Here is an 18,151-nt window from a genome sequence, read left to right as displayed (position 1 = left end):
AGTGGGATGCTGAGTTATTCAGAGGAATGGGCTGCTCCTTTACAGTGCCTCCTCCCAATTTTTATTTCAGTCTTCTTTCTTATATCATAGTGTGACATCTACTGTACATGGGTAGCTGAGGCAAGTTTCAAAAACTTGGCTATGATTCCTTGATTAAGAATTATCTTTCTGGGATTTCAGTCTTTGCTTTTCGTTTTTCTTCTGATGGTACAATGTCTTCTGTGAGGCTGTGGTGGAGCAGAAATAATACTGTGTGTTTTAGGTGATCATCGTTCTTGCAGCGTGTATACTAAACAGGTTAATAAACCAGTAGTTGTTGATCAATTTATGTAAAATAACTCCAAGCAGCAAGCCCAATCTGAAAATCACTTGATAAACTATTCAGTAACTATATCTGCATAAATAACACGCAGGAATAAATTGGAACTTGTTTAGGAGCAGAAAAAGAAGGCTACTTTTGCAGCATGATTCAGAAACAGTAAATCAAATCAAGTCAATTTTGTCTCCTGTTCCAGCTTTTATTAGAGAATCAAAAATCAGATCAGTCTCATGAAGAGATTTCCTTGTACTGCTTGAATCTCTTAAGTCAGCCTGACTCTACTTGCAGGTGAACACAGCCTCTGAAAAAACATGGAAACACTGCCTGCCCATATACCCAACATGAAATAGCTGAAAAGTAAAATACATTTCAAAAACCATTTTGCTTGAATTTTGAGACGAACTGAAATAGAAGCTGCTTAGAGAAGCAGTGTAATGTGACTTCAGGTTAGGGACATGACAAATGGAGAACTCTTGAACTTCATGGGAAATTAAGTATAGTTGAAGTGGGTGATTTCAAGAGTGTAGCCATAAAAGTTGATGCCGATGTGTGAATAACATTACATCCAAGAGCTGTGTTATTAAAATTGCCACCTTATTGACTGGCATGGAGAAAAATCACAGAGGAAATCAGTCAGCAGTATTAAGGTCTAATCAAGACAAGCCACGGAAAATGGAGGGCATTCTGCAGCTTAGAAAGAAGCTGCAAAGTTCGTTGCAAAGAGCACTGCATTTAGGAGAAGGGCTTCTAGCAAAGCCAATCTAAGTGAAGTTACCTTCAGCTTAGATGAGAAAGATATGCTGGCAATATTTTTTCATATAAAAGAAAATTGAATTCTTAGCCAGAATAAGGAGGAAAAAAAAAGGTGGAATCTAGCCTGATTGGGAAATTCCCTCTGTGGTAATCCAATCTAGAGGCCATCAGCCAGGGGAGGCTTGATCTGTCATTGCCTGACAGGGAGAATTTCCAAAGCAGAATTCCCAAAGGAGTCAGCAGAGGTGATTGCTGTCAGCGACAAAAGTCCATCGACCGTCGTAAGAGCAGAGCTGGGGTAGTGCTGAGCACCTCCTGTGTCAGTAGGTCAGACACAGACTAATGTCATGAAGTGTTTGGTGTAAATGGCTGTTGATTTCAGCAGGTGTAAAACCAACCCTCAGAAAGAGCTTAAAAGCAATAGATAAGGTTTGGCTGCCCAAAGTGCTTCACTTCTCTGAACCTCTGTTTCTTGGATGAAATGTTTTTATGTCTCATTTCCCTATCTATAAGATGGGTATGTGGGCACTCCTGCTTTTGCCTCGAATATGTGAAAGGCTACCAGATTGCATCATAGCTGTTAATGGTAAATGTTCAGTTTATCACATTGAACCAGGGTATGAGTATTTATGTGGTATCTGCAACACAGTTTTGCATAGCCCATCACAGGCTGTTTTTATGCTCCTCAGAAATTTGACAGACCATGAATTCACCAGTACTGGCAGCTCCTAAGATCTGTGGTACACAGCACAAAACTAGCAGGCTCCCTGTCTCAGATGAAGGCTTTTTATGTTACACACCCCCACCTAAAAAAAATAAAATGCTCGGTACTTGTTATGTTGCATTGACTAAGTTAAAAGGAATGATTTCTATCTACCTGCCAATAGAAGGAAAAGTAAAATGAGCCATGGTGTATGTTTAACAAGGTCTACCAGTCTCACATAATAACATGCCAACAGAGGCAGCTGTAGTGACAGCCAAGCAACTTATTGACGAGGAGCTGAAGGAGTCAAACTCAGATAAACAATTTGCATTGAGGCATTTTAAAAATTGGTTTCAAATGAGGTCGAATCACTCGATTCTTTCTTTAGACAGCTGGAAAGTTTTTATGGATTTCATAATGTGTTCAAGGTAGCTTATGCTTTTGCAAGAGAGCTGCTTTGAAAGAGCTGCAAATACTTATGTTCTGATTGAGGCGGTACTAAACAAAGAAGAGTTACATAAATGCCTTGTAGCATAGGCTTCATGTGTCAGGAATATTAAAAATAACTCCTCAATGCTCGCAGGGTCTTATTTCAGTAAAATGTGCTGCGTTTTCCATCCTTTTATGCATGACTTCAACTACAAAACCGTTATGGAATTGAAATGTATCTGAATATCCAATATATGATGCCCCTTGGCAAAACCCATGTGAAACTAAGAGGGCTAAAGAGGGAAAACACATTTAATATTCATATATGAATTGACTATATAGTCAATACACTGGCTTGCCTTTTTGCTTAGTCTTCAGTTAAGTGTAACCGTTTTTTGTCCAGCTTCCATCAAACTTCACTGAAGCAGCATATGAAAGAGAAAAACAACCTATTTCTGAACAGAGAAGAGGTCCCAAATGTGAATTTGACTTTTCTACATTTGTGATTGGTAAGATTCATGGTTTGGGGCTTTCTGTTATGAGAATGGGCCTAACTTTGAACACCTAGATCCATATCTCCAAAGGATTCAGGAAGGGTTTTGAAGTCAGACTCTCTTAACTCTGCTTTCAAGTTTTATACGAATCCATACCAAATCTCCTCCTGCACTTTTAGCTTGGCTTCTCATATAAAAAGTCTCCCTGGACGGGACAGTCTGTCATTTTTTTCCCCAATAACTTTTGAAGTTGTTCGGTTTCAATGTTTCCTAAGGGATCAAAAGCTTCAGAACATAGTATTCCTATGAGCATAATCAATATAAACAGCTGGATAAAGGAGAAAGACTGTAGAACTGTTCCCTGCTATAAAAAAAGAGGTTGCAGTGAACTTCTCATAACCATGAGGAGTTGGGAACCATGAGAAAAGTTCAAGATAGAGCCCATTTCTCCTTAGACTGCAAAAATCTAAGCACAAGACATGGACTCATAGTAAAATAGGCTCTTATTCAGATATATGGGAACTGTGACCTGTTTTCTTTGCTAGTCTGGAGAAATATTTTTAAGCTTGAAGTGTAAGATTTGCTCCTATCTGAGACTGGCAAACAGGGTTTTCCAGGGTGGAATAGGAACCTATTACCTTTGAAAATTAATGTGCATATGCAAACCAGTTCCTCAAACACACACTTGACACCTGATTCACACAGCATTCAAGAGCGATTGCAACCAGATTGTAGTCCTGAAGAAAATGAAAGAATTTTGTGAAGAGTTAGGTTTCTTTATTTATATTTTTTTTTCCTAAATCTAGTTAATTAGGAGGACGAGAACAGAGAATGGGATCTCTCAGGGCCTTTTGGCCTTCTCTGGAGAAGAAAAAAAAAACCCAAGCAAATAAAAAATCTTGATTATTAAAGCCATTTCTGGAGTTGCCAGGAAATTTGAATACCATAAATTACTTACATGCAACACAAATTCCCATGTATTTATACTCACAAAGGCCTTAAAACTACTGCGGGAAACTAATTTTTCTTAATCTCATGTACAGCATGTAAATCAAAGACCTCTTTTCAGAGAAGCAGTATTTCTAGCACTTATAAAACCTCTAATAACTTCTGACTTCTTAAAATTTCCCCAGTGCACGTACATGTGCTTTCCTAGGAGGGCCTGTTCTCTGTCTTCTCTAATGGCAAATACTGGGTGTGAGTTTCCAGTTTTGTCAGGTATCTCTGAGCCAAATTGCACTGGGCAGGTGTCAGATTAGGTGGTTGTCTCATGTATAATGTATCAGCAAAAACTGTAATTATATTAATTTTGAAGTTTTAGAAATGTAAGGCAGTGTTAATAGGTGTTTCATCTTAATCACCTCCAGGATATGAGAAAGGATGAAGACTATTGGTGGAAGGATTAAAGGAGCAGCTTTGGGACAGTTTTGGTGGAGGCAGCACTTGGCTGGCAGAGTTTATTCTCCATTCAAGCTGGGTTTCAGAAAACAGCTTCCCACTGTATCATATAGTTCCAATGACCTTAACCAAGGCTGAATCTGTGTAGGAGGAAATCCTTCAAGATTAGTGTTGCATTGGAAAATAGATCGTTGAGATACTTTTATTAGGTGTGGTAAATTGAGGATATCAGAAGGGAAGGGATGAAGAGAGTAGTTTTCTTCTGAATGTGTCATGTTCACAGAGCAGTGAGGGGAGACAGGTTTTTTCTAGGGTTACACCAGTTTCCCATGTGTGCATCATGGTAAAGCTAGGGGTTTTGAAAGAAAATAATTGGACAAAACAATTTCAATAATATTTTTGTGACTCTAAAAGCTAAGCTGGGAAATGGCATTTGTGAGAGAAAATGGCTTTACATAAAGTAAATTTTCATGCAGGACTTAGGCTTTGTCTGCCTAGTGTTAAGGGTTAGGGGTAAGATTTCTAAAAGAAAACAGGACTTTTTTGCATATATCTATGTATGTCCGTGTATATCTCCATATAGAATTACACAGATATATAAAAACATATTTCAAACATATATAAATCTATATTTCTAGGTATGCAGAATTGCAATGAGAAGGACCATTTTTCTCAAAAACTTTTCATGCTGTTGATTCAGAGACTGGTTATCGTGGTGTAGTTGAATGTAAGGGCGAAGGGTAGAGTTACCACCCCCGAAAGGCCAACACAGGGAGGGAGTGTTTCTGGTGATGAGTTTACTGGCTATAAAGATAGCATGAGAAACAACAGCTTATGGGAGCAAATGACTTCTTGTATGTTTTTTAGAGGCACTGCCAACCCAGATGTAGTTTTTCTTGGGGTTGTGGTTAGAATGGAAGTAGATGAGATTGTTTTCTACATATTCCTTTGTGGCCAAATAAGATCAAGTCACTTTCCATTGGTTTAGATACAGATACTACTACTGTGATTGTGGTTTTCTGGGTAATTGGAAGCAAAGTTTTTAAAAGAAAGTGATGTGTGGAGCAGTTTTCATCTATACATGGTAATATTTAGAGGAAAAACAGTCCTTGTAGAAGCAGATGTATTTATAGAATTATTTTATGTAGACACTCCTAACCTGGATGTGTTTTTTTGCCAGGGATTTAGAAAGAAAGCAATGTGGTTGTAGGTTCCTGCTGAGTATTTTATGGCCTTTGGGATCAGTAAGAAAAATGGTGCTTGGTAGGAGCAAGCGGCTTCAGATTAATCTGTTGCAATGCACAAACTGCCTGACTGGGTATGGTTTTCTACCCCACTACTGATGGCAGGAACAGCTTGAGGACGGCTCTCTGGAAGAAGGCGCTCTGGAGGGTAACGCTCCATGGCTTCTGCTGTGCCCAGGGAGCTGGGTATTCAAGAGGAGAGGTGAGAAAGGTCTGCTGTCTGCTTAGGGATCGGTATGGGAAGGGTTTAATGGTTCTGGTGGGGCAAAAGCTGTTTTGGGGTTCATTTGTTTGGTTTGCTAGTGTTAGATTTATGGTCTTAGAAAGGGAGCTCCAAGTGTAGCAGGTGCTCTCAAATTCTTTCGTGGTCTATAGATTAAGAAATGGGGATCATGTCTGCACAAGTGCGTGCCTTTTTATGGGTATTGGTGTGGACTCTGGATTGCTTTCTTTAGGTTTCATACACATCATGTTAGAGTTTCAGAAAGGTGATGTTATGAAGAGTATTTTTTCTTCTTTTTTCATTACCCTGATGTTAGAATGTGGAACAATGCCTTATAGATTTGGATATATACTCTTTATTTTTATATAGTTACTATTCCTACTGGTACATTTTGGTCAAAGTTCACGATAGAGATCAAGTTTCAGAAAAGAAGCAATTAGAAGAATGGTTTTCCACTGGAACTTTGACCCACAGCAGGGACCAGTTTTGAATGAGACCGTGATCTTTATTTTTTGCACACAGTGGTAACCTGAGTCCTGTTTCCACCAGAATTTAAGTTACGTGCATTAGCGTATGACATTTTAAAAAGCAAATATTAAGGAAAGTCATAAGTCTGAGATGAGAAACCATATTGGAAGGAACAAGTAGTTTTGATTCAGCTCTGTGAGCAGTATGTTTTACACTGCCTTTATGATTAACATTAGAGTTTCAGAAACTGAGCAGGGAGGACTTAATTTTCCTATTGATTGTTGAGTGTTCCATCATGGGTCACAGGGTAAACAGTGTTTACTTAGTTTGAAGTAAATATCAGCCACTCAGGTTTAGAATTAGTGTAAGATTAAGATTCTAGAAAAAAAAGAAAATGCAACTCTTGTTTCCTACTGCTTCTTTTTTGAGTAGGGAACTTGGAAGAAAGCTTCTCCCAAAAAATTCTGTTGAATGTATGCTTCAGGATTTTGGACTATGTCATAGCAGAACAGGATTAAGAGAATGCAGAGCTTTTGTGCAAGTCTCACTATTGCACTGCAGTTTGCTGGATTATCCTGAAAACTGATGCAGATTACTTTTTAGAGAAAAATCCCAAGTTAAAACAAGCTGATATGCTTCCAGAAAGAAGCAACGTACTTGAGACTTCCTGGCATCTCTGTAGGCTGAGCAGGTAAGGCACAAGGAGAATGAGAAACACTGGTCCGGAGAATGATCTCTTCTCCGAGAATGCCAGGTCATACTCTCTAAATGAGATACAGGGGTCAGATTAAACATGTTTGCCCCCTGTCTTTCTTAAAACTGGCTGGGTGGGATTGCACTGCTATTGAGGAGTCCTAAAGTGACATACAGGCAGATGAGCTCTGTGTGCCCTGTCAACCATGGCATCATGCTGAAGGCAAGCAGGAGCACATAGCATCCAAAAATGTTGTGGATGGGGAAGATGTTTTCAAGAGTCACTAAGAAGATGCTCTGGCTTGTACCAGAGGTGAAGGCCAGAGAACGGAAAGGTTCGAACACGTTAGGGTCATGGCATGGCTGGACACAGTTTTTTGTTATTAGGGCTCTTGGATTATTAACATGGGCAACATGGCTCAGTAAATCTTATGCCATTTATGCAAGGACTCTCCAAGACCTTTGCAAGCTCTGTTGCTATCACAGCTACACTTAAAAGCTTAGAGGTAGTAAAGCTTCCACACTGGCAGTAGATTTCAGAAACTACATCAATAAACAAAGCCAGCAAAAAAAAATAATAAATAAATAAAAGGAGCTTACCCCTGTCCTAACCCCCATGATTACAGTAGAGGAGCATCAAGATGTGCTGAAGTGAAATGAGATCATAAAAAAATAGCAGTAACTGAGCAGCAGCAGATTTGTCAGCCTGAGGAGGTTGCAAGAGCTACAGTAAAGATGGGCAGGGTGATCTGGGGACAAAGGCTGTGATATCCTGAGCTCTCACAAATGGTAGTTGTTCTCAATGGGAGCTGCTGGAGCTCAGTAGCACTACAGCTTGTCATTTCAAAAAAAATGTTGTAAAGGTAATGTTATGCCCTGTTTCTGAAGGAAATGACAACAGTTTCTCCTTTGGAAAAGACTCCCCAGAGCCAATTCGCTGATTGAGTTTTGCATAAATTAAAGCATATACGGATTAATTCAAAGGGGCTGCTATACCAATGAAGGGGAGGAATAAATCCCTCAGAGACAGAAAACAGCAGAGACAGATGTGTTGTGTATGAGACTGGCAGCCCTGTGAGTGCAGTACAGGCACGCGGCATGCCCAGAGATGTACAGTCTGAGTCGGAAAGCTAACAGCACAGTCCTCGTCACCCTTTGGAGGTCAGAGAAGCTCTTACGGATGGAGCTAGGCAGTGGGCTAGCCTGCCAGCAACGTCCTGCCAAAAATGCTGCACTGCACCGACTGGCAAGGGTCAAATAGCATTGCAAAAAATATCTCCAAGGGGGAAATATCCGAGTAAGGAGTTGAGAGAAAAAATATGTTGAACATACAGACTGTGTCTGAAAGAGCCCTCAGTGGCCGCACGCTGCTGCCAAAGCACGGGGCTGGGGTCTGCCTGGCTTAATGTATGGGAATATAGCAGAAGATTGACGAGGAGGTTAGTTAAATGTAAATACACTCAAGTGGCTTGCACCTGTCTGTAGAAAAAGCACATACATCACACTAATTGTTTTACTGACCTTGTGAGCTTGAGGAGTAGAACCTCTGTGTTAGATAACATAGGCCTGTGAGAAACTCTAGGCACCCTATCACTATGTCTGAGATCCCTGCTTTGTTGTGAGAAAGAGCGGGAGGCTGCACCTGCCCGAAGCCTTGAAATACAGGCGAGCTCAGCAGGCTCAGTGACCTTCCAGCAGAGCTGAACTTAGCAGCACCTGCATCCCTGCTGTTGTCACCTCTGCCTGGGAGCTCAGGTACGACTTCGGAGATCCCCCAGTAGAGAGGTAACTAAAATAAAACTTGCTCTTTGCAATGCATTCGTGGCCTCTGGCTCTTCTTACGACGTGCCTGCATATGTGTACACACCTAGGAATTCTGCCTCCTTTCATATTTTACTGGGAAAAAACGGTTAGAGATAGTCCTATGGTCTAGATCACTTAGGTATTACAAAAAGTCCTGAATACATCCTGTCTTTAATACAACGTTACTTTCCTCTGTTATGCAATTTAATGGAAATTTGCAAGGGCTGTTTCAACAACACATGAGCGAGGCAGATAAATGTGTCTGTGATTCTGTGTAGCTTCTGCAGTTGATTTCTATAGAGGTTGGATGTTATTTTGGATAATATTGACTGGTGTTATTTTGCTTTTGAGACTGGTTTTGTAAAATTGTACCTGTGTGAAAGGAAGCCCCTCCTTTAAGGCTATGAAGGGCTGGGACAACAATGAAACAAAAGGCACTGAAGTTTTTACATTCTCCACAGATCTGGAAAGCACTTGTGCTTTTCTGAGTGAAAAGCTCTTACAAGAGAAGTGCTTTTTGGGGCAAAAGACAAGCCTGTTGGGCAATGACCCAGCCAGCTGCTCCCTGGGTTTGTTAACTCCAAGGGGAGTTTTCTGCAAGCAAAGCTGTCCACTGTCCGCACGGCAGGGCACCTGGCGACACTTCACCCCTGTGTTGTTCCCCACCCTGCGTCCAGCTTGTCTTTTTTGCTCTGAGCCTTCTCAAGGACAGGCACAGCTGAGGCTCTTGTTTATTAGACACTCCACGTCCTGTTTCAACACGTACCATCTTAGCCTGTCTGTGCAGAGGGGTAAATATTTTTTACTTCCAGCGGAAGACTTCTTTTAGATGCTTTTTTTCAATTACTGGAAGCTAGCACTTACATATTGTACCAAATGTATTGGTTATACGTACAGCCAGTCTATTTTCGAGATGTCTCATTTGGATATGATCATTTGGGTAACTGCTCTGTGATGTGTACCTGAAGAGTCCTAGAAAATCTTTTATTGGCAAATAAGCCATAGCTCCAACCTTCAGCAATTGGGGAAAATAGATGAAAGAGGTTAGCAAATATGTATCTTTGTGAGGTTTTTTTTTGAGTGATTCTCTTTTTATTAACTCAATAAAGCAATTTTCAAAGTTACATTTCAGGGCTTTCAAATGACCACAGTCTCTGGACATATCATTATCTTTAGACTATTCAATACATTTGTACTGTATTTTCTGCACAGTATACATTTTTACCCCTTTTTTTTCTTGTTGAGAGAAATATTGATTTATCCAATGAAAGCTAATTAATTTAGGGGGGAAAATGTCATCCACAAGGGAAAGATAGAGAGCAGGAATATTTGGACAGTGCATATATAGTAGAAAACATTCTTTGCATAGCTGACTGCATTGAGGTTAAAGGGCACATAGTTTCTCGCTGCTCTGGAAATGAATTTCATTGCTGATTGAACACAGGTTTTCTGAATCTTTCTATATATTGGCAGTGATATGGACATTGAGATGCTGCTGATCTTCTCCTCATGTTGATCCTTATGTCAGGGTATGGTCACAAATACGGTATTCATGCATTGGGTGCCCAATCCAGTCCGTCATGTCCTTCAATGTGTTTCAAGCAGGATTTTAGCAAATATCTCAAGAAAGAAAGAGAGAAAGAAATCTTTCCCATGCTGCTCCTTTGCAGGCTTGTGACGTGAAATTTGTGACATGTTAAGCTCCCAGTGCCTGGTGCGGGGTGGGAGATCAGCTGCTGTTCTGCACATTGCACCCACTCAAGCCCCCTTGAGTGGCCTTGCATCCTGTGGCTTAAAGGTTATTCTTTGGGCATTGTGCTTTCTGGTGTTTTGGGGTGGAAATGCTGCAGTAAGGAAGGTTGAAATGAGCTGAAAGGCTACAAGAGCTGGATGTTGAAGCCTAAGATACGGTGGGTGCAGGCAGATGACTGAATTTAAGAAGGAAATGAGGTGTTATTAATCTGAATTATTGATAATAAAAATACACCAGAAATTTACTGTTTTTTATACATATGTATTTTAATATACATATATGTTTTATATGCGTATTCTCAAATTTGTATCCAGCTTGGAGCTCTCAAAGTAGGCAAAAACATCTCAGGTGGGACCCAGCCCCTGGACTTTAAGGCCTTGTAAACATCCATCACCTCCATGGCTCTTGAGATGCCTTTCTGCTGGGGAGGTCAGCTCTTCATTTGCATGCAGGAAAGCTGCACTTCCAGCAAAACTTCAGCACAGTTCCTGTTTGTTTATATCCGTATAACTGTGGTTGGCACTGGAGTCAATTAGTACCTGCCTGCTTTGGAGGTGGTTATGCTTCTCAATGAAGGAATTTGGTAGAAGGATATGAAAGAGGGTCATGAGGTCATGAAAGATCCTGTCTTGAGGCAGCTGGGTGTTGGATCCTTAGGTTCGCTCTGGCTCCATGGCCGTAACTGAGTCCCCTGCAGGGTGTTGTGCCTGCCCAGCACCACTAGCCCGCATTCCCAGGGTGTTCAGTCAGGTAAACCCCCTGATCTGCACCCTCCTGAGGCCGCTCTGCACAGCAGGAGGTCAGGAGAGGAGACATTCTCTGTGCCCTCCTGTGCCAAAAGCCCCGTCTTCACAAGCCATTTCCCCAAATCCCTGCATCTGAGCAGGTGCCATAGCCATCACAGAAAGTGCTGGGAAAGGATATTTGTCTTTCATGTGTGTTTTATTCTTTTTTGTTAAGTATTAGTGTTTATTCTGTTTTTCGTTTTTGAGGGGGGAAATTCTGTCTCGTGGAGAGATGAAACTTGACATGCTGCAATAAACAGCCAGCGGGCTAGCTATATATTTAGACAATTTTGAAAACTTGTCATACTGCTTGTATTTTGGAGTTGTGCCATCTATCGCATCGGGTTAGCAGAGAGCTGAAAGAAGTGCTAACCACGCACCAGGTGATCACATTAAAATTACCACAGTGACAATGGACACCAAAACATTTTCAAATGCAGTGTTTTCTGTCTTATTTAAGGTGACCTCCAAAATGAGGCTGTCTGGAGGAGCATATGGGTTTAATGCAGTGTGGATGTTTTTGTGGCTCTGTAGCCATGCCCAGAGGCCCCTTTGTGCCCAGCAGTTCTATGTGCAAGTTCATCTTCTTCATCTCAGTTACAGTTCTTAAATCTGTTTAGTTTTGGTCCACAGTAGAATAGCAGCCTAAGGGAGCTATCTCTGGAATGTATTTCATTTTACTTTCTGAATCTGGATGGGTTTTTCTTTAGCGTGACCTCTGGAGCATGGTACAAAGATGGGGATAAATTTTCTTTTCTGAAAGACCAGTATATGGCCTTTATTTGTGACCAGAACAGTTCTTATTATACCTATCACAGTCCTATGAAGATACTGTCACAGGTGACTCAGATATCCATTTTTTTGGTGGTGTGCAGAGGGTTGTGTTTTACCTGCATTCTCCTGAATTCAAAGCAGCACCGTGAGTGCCCCTCATTCCTCTACTAAAGTATGGCTTAGAAGTGTAAGAAGAAAGAAATAACCTTTTTCGTTCCCTTGCTGAGATTCCTTTAAAGCGCCTTTCTCCAAATGGCTCCAACTAACTTTCCTACAAACAATTAAAATAAAAGGAAAACTAGTGAAATGTTGAAACACAAAGGCTAAGAAAAATGAAGCAAAACCCATCTGCCTATGTAAAGTAGCCTTGACTAAAGCACATACTTTCTTATGAAGTATAATTTACCAAATACTTAGATAAACATCAATAGCTAGTCTATTTTGCAACATCAAAGGATTTCCTACATTTCTTGATCCTGTTTCAGCTAGTACCAACTCCTCTCATTAATTTAAACCTGAAGGGAGCACTTCTCTTTAGTATGTAGGAATAAGCCTAAAATGTTTTAAAATAAGCACAGGAGATCCACTTTTCTTTTTAGCTTTGTGTATGTAAGAGACATGCACCATCCTCCAGATGCTTCTGAGCTGATGAATCCACGTGCCAGGTTGAACACAGCAGCCACAGAATGGGCAGCGTGCAGTGGACAGGCAATGTTATTAGCAGCAACAGCAGAAGTCATGATGCCTGGGGTTTCTTCAGGCTTTTCAGCAGGAAGCTTCAGTTTGCCTCAGGGTACCAGGAGCATCCCCATGTGTACCAGGGAGGAATCTGGTCTGTGGAGGGGGCTTGTCCTGCAGAGCCAGCACCTGAGCCCAGCCCTCCTCTGCTGCTCTCAGTGAGGCTTAAATACTCAACTGCTTCCCAGGGGAGAGAGTAGAATGCACTGGGAAAACAAGTAATTTTGAGAACAGTAATATTTTTCTTTTCTCTGGGTCTAGACAGCTTGGATAATAGGGAGGAATTCAGATATTGGTGGCCTAGAACCTAGCTGATATAAATAGCGGTGGCTCTTGACTTCAGTCACAACTGTTCATGCCAGGTGAGAATTAGGGTTCTGTTTGCAGAGCTCTTTGAACAATAAATCAGCCATCTTTTCTCAGTACTGTTTCTCTCTGATGAGAAGCCATATCCCAGAGAACGGCTGGAAAAATCAATGTATAGCAGGATGACCGTAGGAAAGCTGTTTTGCTATCAGTGCAGACGAGCTGCTCTGTCCTCAGGGACAGCCATGCAGGGCATGGGGTTTCTCCAAAGCGAAACAGCCCTTTTACCATGCAGGAAAGGGAGGCACAGTCGAAGCTTTTGTCCATGTGGTTCTTGTGATATAGGTGAGTTGAGATTTAAAAGAATAATAGGGGTAAGAAGCAGTAAGTCCAGTTACTTAAAGCAGCCAGCAGCACAGAGGGAGCAGAGGGAGATCAAACACACAGATTTGAGTGTATTGTCACAGAATACTACACCCTCAATTACATATGTAGTGGAGAAGGGAAAGTAAGTCTGGGATTTTTTTTTGCCTTAGCATGATGGGAGCCTTGGACTCTAGTAATACTGTCAGCCATACCCTGACATGGTGTTGTCAGCAGAAATCCATTCATTAAGATTTCAGGTTTTATTACGACAACAAGCAAGTTTTTTGATTTAAAAAACTGGATGCAAATACCTTTACAGCAGTATCAAAATGTGTTGCATCTATGGCATTTCTGAAGTGGAGGGTGGAAGTTATTTACAAAAGTGTTTTTTCAGGGGCCAGGAGCTCTGCACCTATTATCCTGTGAGCTTCCTCAGATGACAGAAATAAGAAAGGACAGTCTCCTTTGTTCAGCAGCAACCTGTGAATGGAATGAATTCAGGAGAGACACTTTGCTAAGGCAGCAAAGTCCTCAAATGTTACAGGCAATGTGCCAAGTTCAGTAGAGCAATTGCATTCACAAAGGCTACTAGGGAACAAAGATAAATGATCACTTAGTGCGCTAGAAGTGCTTATTTTCTCTCTTTCTCCTTCCCTCCCTTTCCCATGAAGTGTGAAGAAATGTGCTCATTTTGTAATGGTTCTTCTAGTTGTTTTGATTTCTGCATGGAAATCTGCAGATGTAAGGATATTATTTCTCTTCTTGTCCTAGCACCAGCGCAGTTGTCAACTTTGAGAACATCTGGGTAGAAGTAAAGTGAATCCTTTCTCTGTAATTAAAAATCACCCAGGCTATGGGAAGGCTGTGGCTCAGTGTTGTGCTACTGTGTGTTTTGCAAGATGATGGTTATTAAATGGAGAACATTAAAAAATATAAAGACTAGTGCTTACATCGGTTGTTTCTTATTGTAAATACTTAGCTTCTAAAGATGTATCTATTTGCAGTTTGTAATTGCTGTTTCAAGCTCCAGATTGTCGTTCTGCCTTTTGCCATTAGTTTAAAGAATCCTTCAGTGCCTCAGGTTTTTGTCCCATACAGTGGTTTTTCACATCCCTGGAACAGCTGTGAAATTAAAGGGGAGAGTATGTTTGCCAAAGGAGTCTCCTCTGTGGCACTGGGTGAAGATGCAGCACCAGAGAGTCCTTCTTCCCTGTGCTGGCACTGTGGAATGACAAAACATGTCTGAATTGGTCCAGATGGCTGGCACGTAACAGAAGAATCCTATTGGATCCTTCAGGTGAACAACCCTGCTGCTTGCCTGTGGCAAAATGATTCTCCTTTTTAAGGGAAGACTTAACAATTCATTCCTTTAAACCTAATTCACTTTTGCTCAAGCCCTTTTCCAGCACAGAAAGGATTTATTACTTTCTGTTACCAAGCCTATTCCAACCTACGCGTTCCCTCATGGAAGTGGCAAATTCTGTATTGATTTTGTGAGTGGCAGTTGCGGAAGGCAATGCGTGGCTTTGGGACACACTTCTCAAAGAACATGGCCGTGTTCTTCTGCTATAGTTTGGACACTGTCAGGCTGGAAACCCTCTCGTTTCAGTATGGAGGAGATGCTAGAAACCTCTCAAAAGCATTTTGAACTGTCATACACTTTCTTCCTTGAGGCCATAAATTCTGTATGTTCAATTCTTCAGCATGCGGCAAAAGCTGTTTCCTCTCCTAGGCAGGTAAAGAGATGGGCCATAAGGCTTGGAAATGTAGATAGCAATTAATTTCTCAATTTTTGTTGAGTGGCCAGTTGTGGTTTTGACCACTGGCAATGAAAGATGGTGAGGATTTCAAAAGGTAGTAGTTGGATGTTTGACACTTTTCGTTTCAGCCCTACTTAGCAAATACCATCAGGGATTGGTCCTTATTGCGGCACATCTGGTTTGGAGGCTGCAGGAGAGATGCTGACAAGCTGGAGCAAGTCCAGTGGAGGAACATGGAGGTGTTTGGAGGCTGGAGCATACAAGTGAGGAAAAAGGGGGACAGGCTTGTTCAGCCTGGAGAGGAGAAGGCTTTGGGCATGAGGGGAGCTACCTGCAGACTGTCCCTACCAAAGGGGGATTGTTATGGAGGTGGAGGTGTTAGACCCTTCCCAGGAGTGCACAGCAACAGGGCAAGAGGCAACAGGCACAGGCTGCAACAAGAGCAATTCTTGTTGAGTAGAAAACTATTGACAGCAGGAACAGTTAAGCAAGGGAGCAGGTAGTCCTGCATGATGGTCCTGGTTGTCCCAGTTTGATGCAATTTCCATTGTTGCAGGTTTTGAGAATTTGAGTGGAAAAGGCGCTGAGTAATCATCTCCAGGTTCGAATTTAGCCCTGCTCTTAGTAGAGTATGGGTCTCCAGAGGCCTCTTTCAACTTGGATTGTTGCATGATTGCAGGCAGTGTTTGCGTTGCACATTGCATGCATTACAATTACACATGCTTTAGCCTGTGGTTACGGCCCTTTAGCAAAAGAGAATAAAATCTTTAAACAATATTATCATAATTCCCATTGAATTCACTTGTTGTATAAATATTTAAAAGCATTTAGCTTCCACTATGCAGTGTTGTATTTTCTTGAAGATCTCTGGTTAGAAACAAAAGCATTAAGAGTTCCCTTGTCCCTGCTTAACATGGCACTCTTGGCTTGATAAGGAAACCTGCCTGTTGAGTGCCCGTCTGAATTCATTCTGTCTTCCTGAAGTGCTAATCCTGTTTATCCTGTCTCCATAACCTCACTAAGTCTATTTATTTGCTGATTAGCTCTTAGCTTGATTGTTCCCTTTAAGCACTGACAAAACATGCTGAAAACAGGGTGTACACATGACAAAATTTGAATAAACAAAATTATCAAGGAAGTGCTAGAAGAAGTCTGGAACACAGTGCTGAAGGTGCAGAGATATCTTTTCCAAGCCATTAGTCTTAGATGCAAATCGAGAGGAGATTTAGGTGAGCAATGCGGGAAAACTGGGAAATATGTAGGTGGCTGTGATAAGGGACTCAGATTTTTCATGTCGTGACAACTGATCCAACTCCACTTACTTCAGTGGAACTGCACTGATTTATCCTAGCTGAGGATCTGGCCTTGTGGTTTGGAGGTATGGTTTGGGTTTCTTCAGAAAATCTGAGAATTTTAAAATAAATATTCAACACACTTAACTTAATAAGTTGGTAGAGGAGGAACAGTTGCAGGAGGACCAAAGGACTTCACTGAGTCTCATATGTTACAGCTCATAACAACGGTTCTCCATGGTTTTAGATTGACCTAGTGAATAAAACAGCCCATAGTATTTTGTCCTGTGCTTATTCCTGTGTTAAGCTGATAACCTTTTTTGAGTTGCCACAGAATTTTTAAAAGGCATATCTCCCTTGGCCAGTTGTTTCAGTGGTTAATTACTTAATGTGGCCGGAATTTATGTAGCCTTATTACCTGGCCATTGGATCTTTTTATGTCTGTGTGTGGTAGGTTAAGGAATTGCTGGTAACTGAAATGTTCTCCCTGGGTGTTTGGTTAGAGACTGGCAAGATTTGCTTAAGCATTTAGGTATCAGTTGTGGCTTTAAAGCCATTTAGCCTGTTGTCTTGGGGAACATAAACTCTGGTTATAAAGTAGACTATGCAGCCCATATTTACCTCTCACCTTCCACCTGAACCCTTGTTCCTGTTGGCTTCAGCTAACTCTGGTCCTGCAGAAATGTCTAATTAACAACAACCAAAAACATGGTTGGAAATGGAATTTAGACTCACTGTATACGAGAATATATTTAAGGAAGGATATCGGGGTCTATTCCAAAAAGGGTTATTATAACAAGTTCTAGGATTTCACTGCCCATTTAGTTACAAATAACAACACATAAAATCAATTCACGAGAATATATACAGACACTGCAGTTGTAATGAATTCATATGGTTAACGTGATAAAAATAGCAGTTGTAGAAATTGTGGAATATGGCAAGAAACACATTTATTTAACATGGGTTTCTGATGTCAGACTTCTGAACTTCTTAGTAATGAATAATAGATGTGTATTACCTGCTCAACACACTCTCTTCCATTTTGCACTCTTCTGATTTCTTTGGTATATTTATGACATTAAGAGATTGGAACAGCGTCAGTCTGTCCCACAGAGCAAAGGTGAATTTTACAGGTGTTCTGCATTGCTGGCACCCTGCAAACCTGTCCAAGAGTATCAGCTCATCTCTCCTACTATCCTCACGTTGTATTGTCTGCTAATGTCATCAGCAAACTTTGAAGGATGGTCCCTGTATATGGTACTACCTTTGGAGCTAGCACTCAAACCTGTTCCTATTCAGATATTCTTATTTACTGAGTTACCTCTAGCTCCATTGAGAGGAGGCTTGAGCTTGTCCCTGTGGTGGCTTATATTTTATATGACTTACAAATACCATTTTGAAAGTGCTTTTTCTCCAGTTTTGTAATTTTAAAATGGCCAGATAGATTAAAATTTGGGCACACAATAATATATCACCTTAGAAATTTATCTCTTGGGAAATACAGCTTAAGACATGGAGGGGTCAGACAAATTTTGAGATCACAATTGCTCACCTTATTCCTTAGCATGTTCCCTGCTCAGACCCAGAGTCCAGGAGCATAGAAAAATTGCCATGAGTAAAATGCAGAGACAGACAGGGAATGAATAATGATTTGTTCCTGTCCCATGTTACGCAACGTGCTGCCTCCTGAAGACACTGATTTACCAGGAGCATAAACCAGTGTTGTAAGAGCTAAATACAGGTAGGGGATTATTTTGCACTCTGGAGTTGACTGGGCCTTATGTGGGCCATCTCTTATTTGCAGAAGACCAGCTGATAAGTGCCACAATGTATTTTTAGCAACATGG

Source organism: Nesoenas mayeri, assembly GCF_963082525.1.
Source record: "Nesoenas mayeri genome assembly, chromosome: 6".
In the NCBI taxonomy this organism is placed as follows: Eukaryota; Metazoa; Chordata; class Aves; order Columbiformes; family Columbidae; genus Nesoenas; species Nesoenas mayeri.
This window is presented reverse-complemented; position numbering follows the sequence as displayed.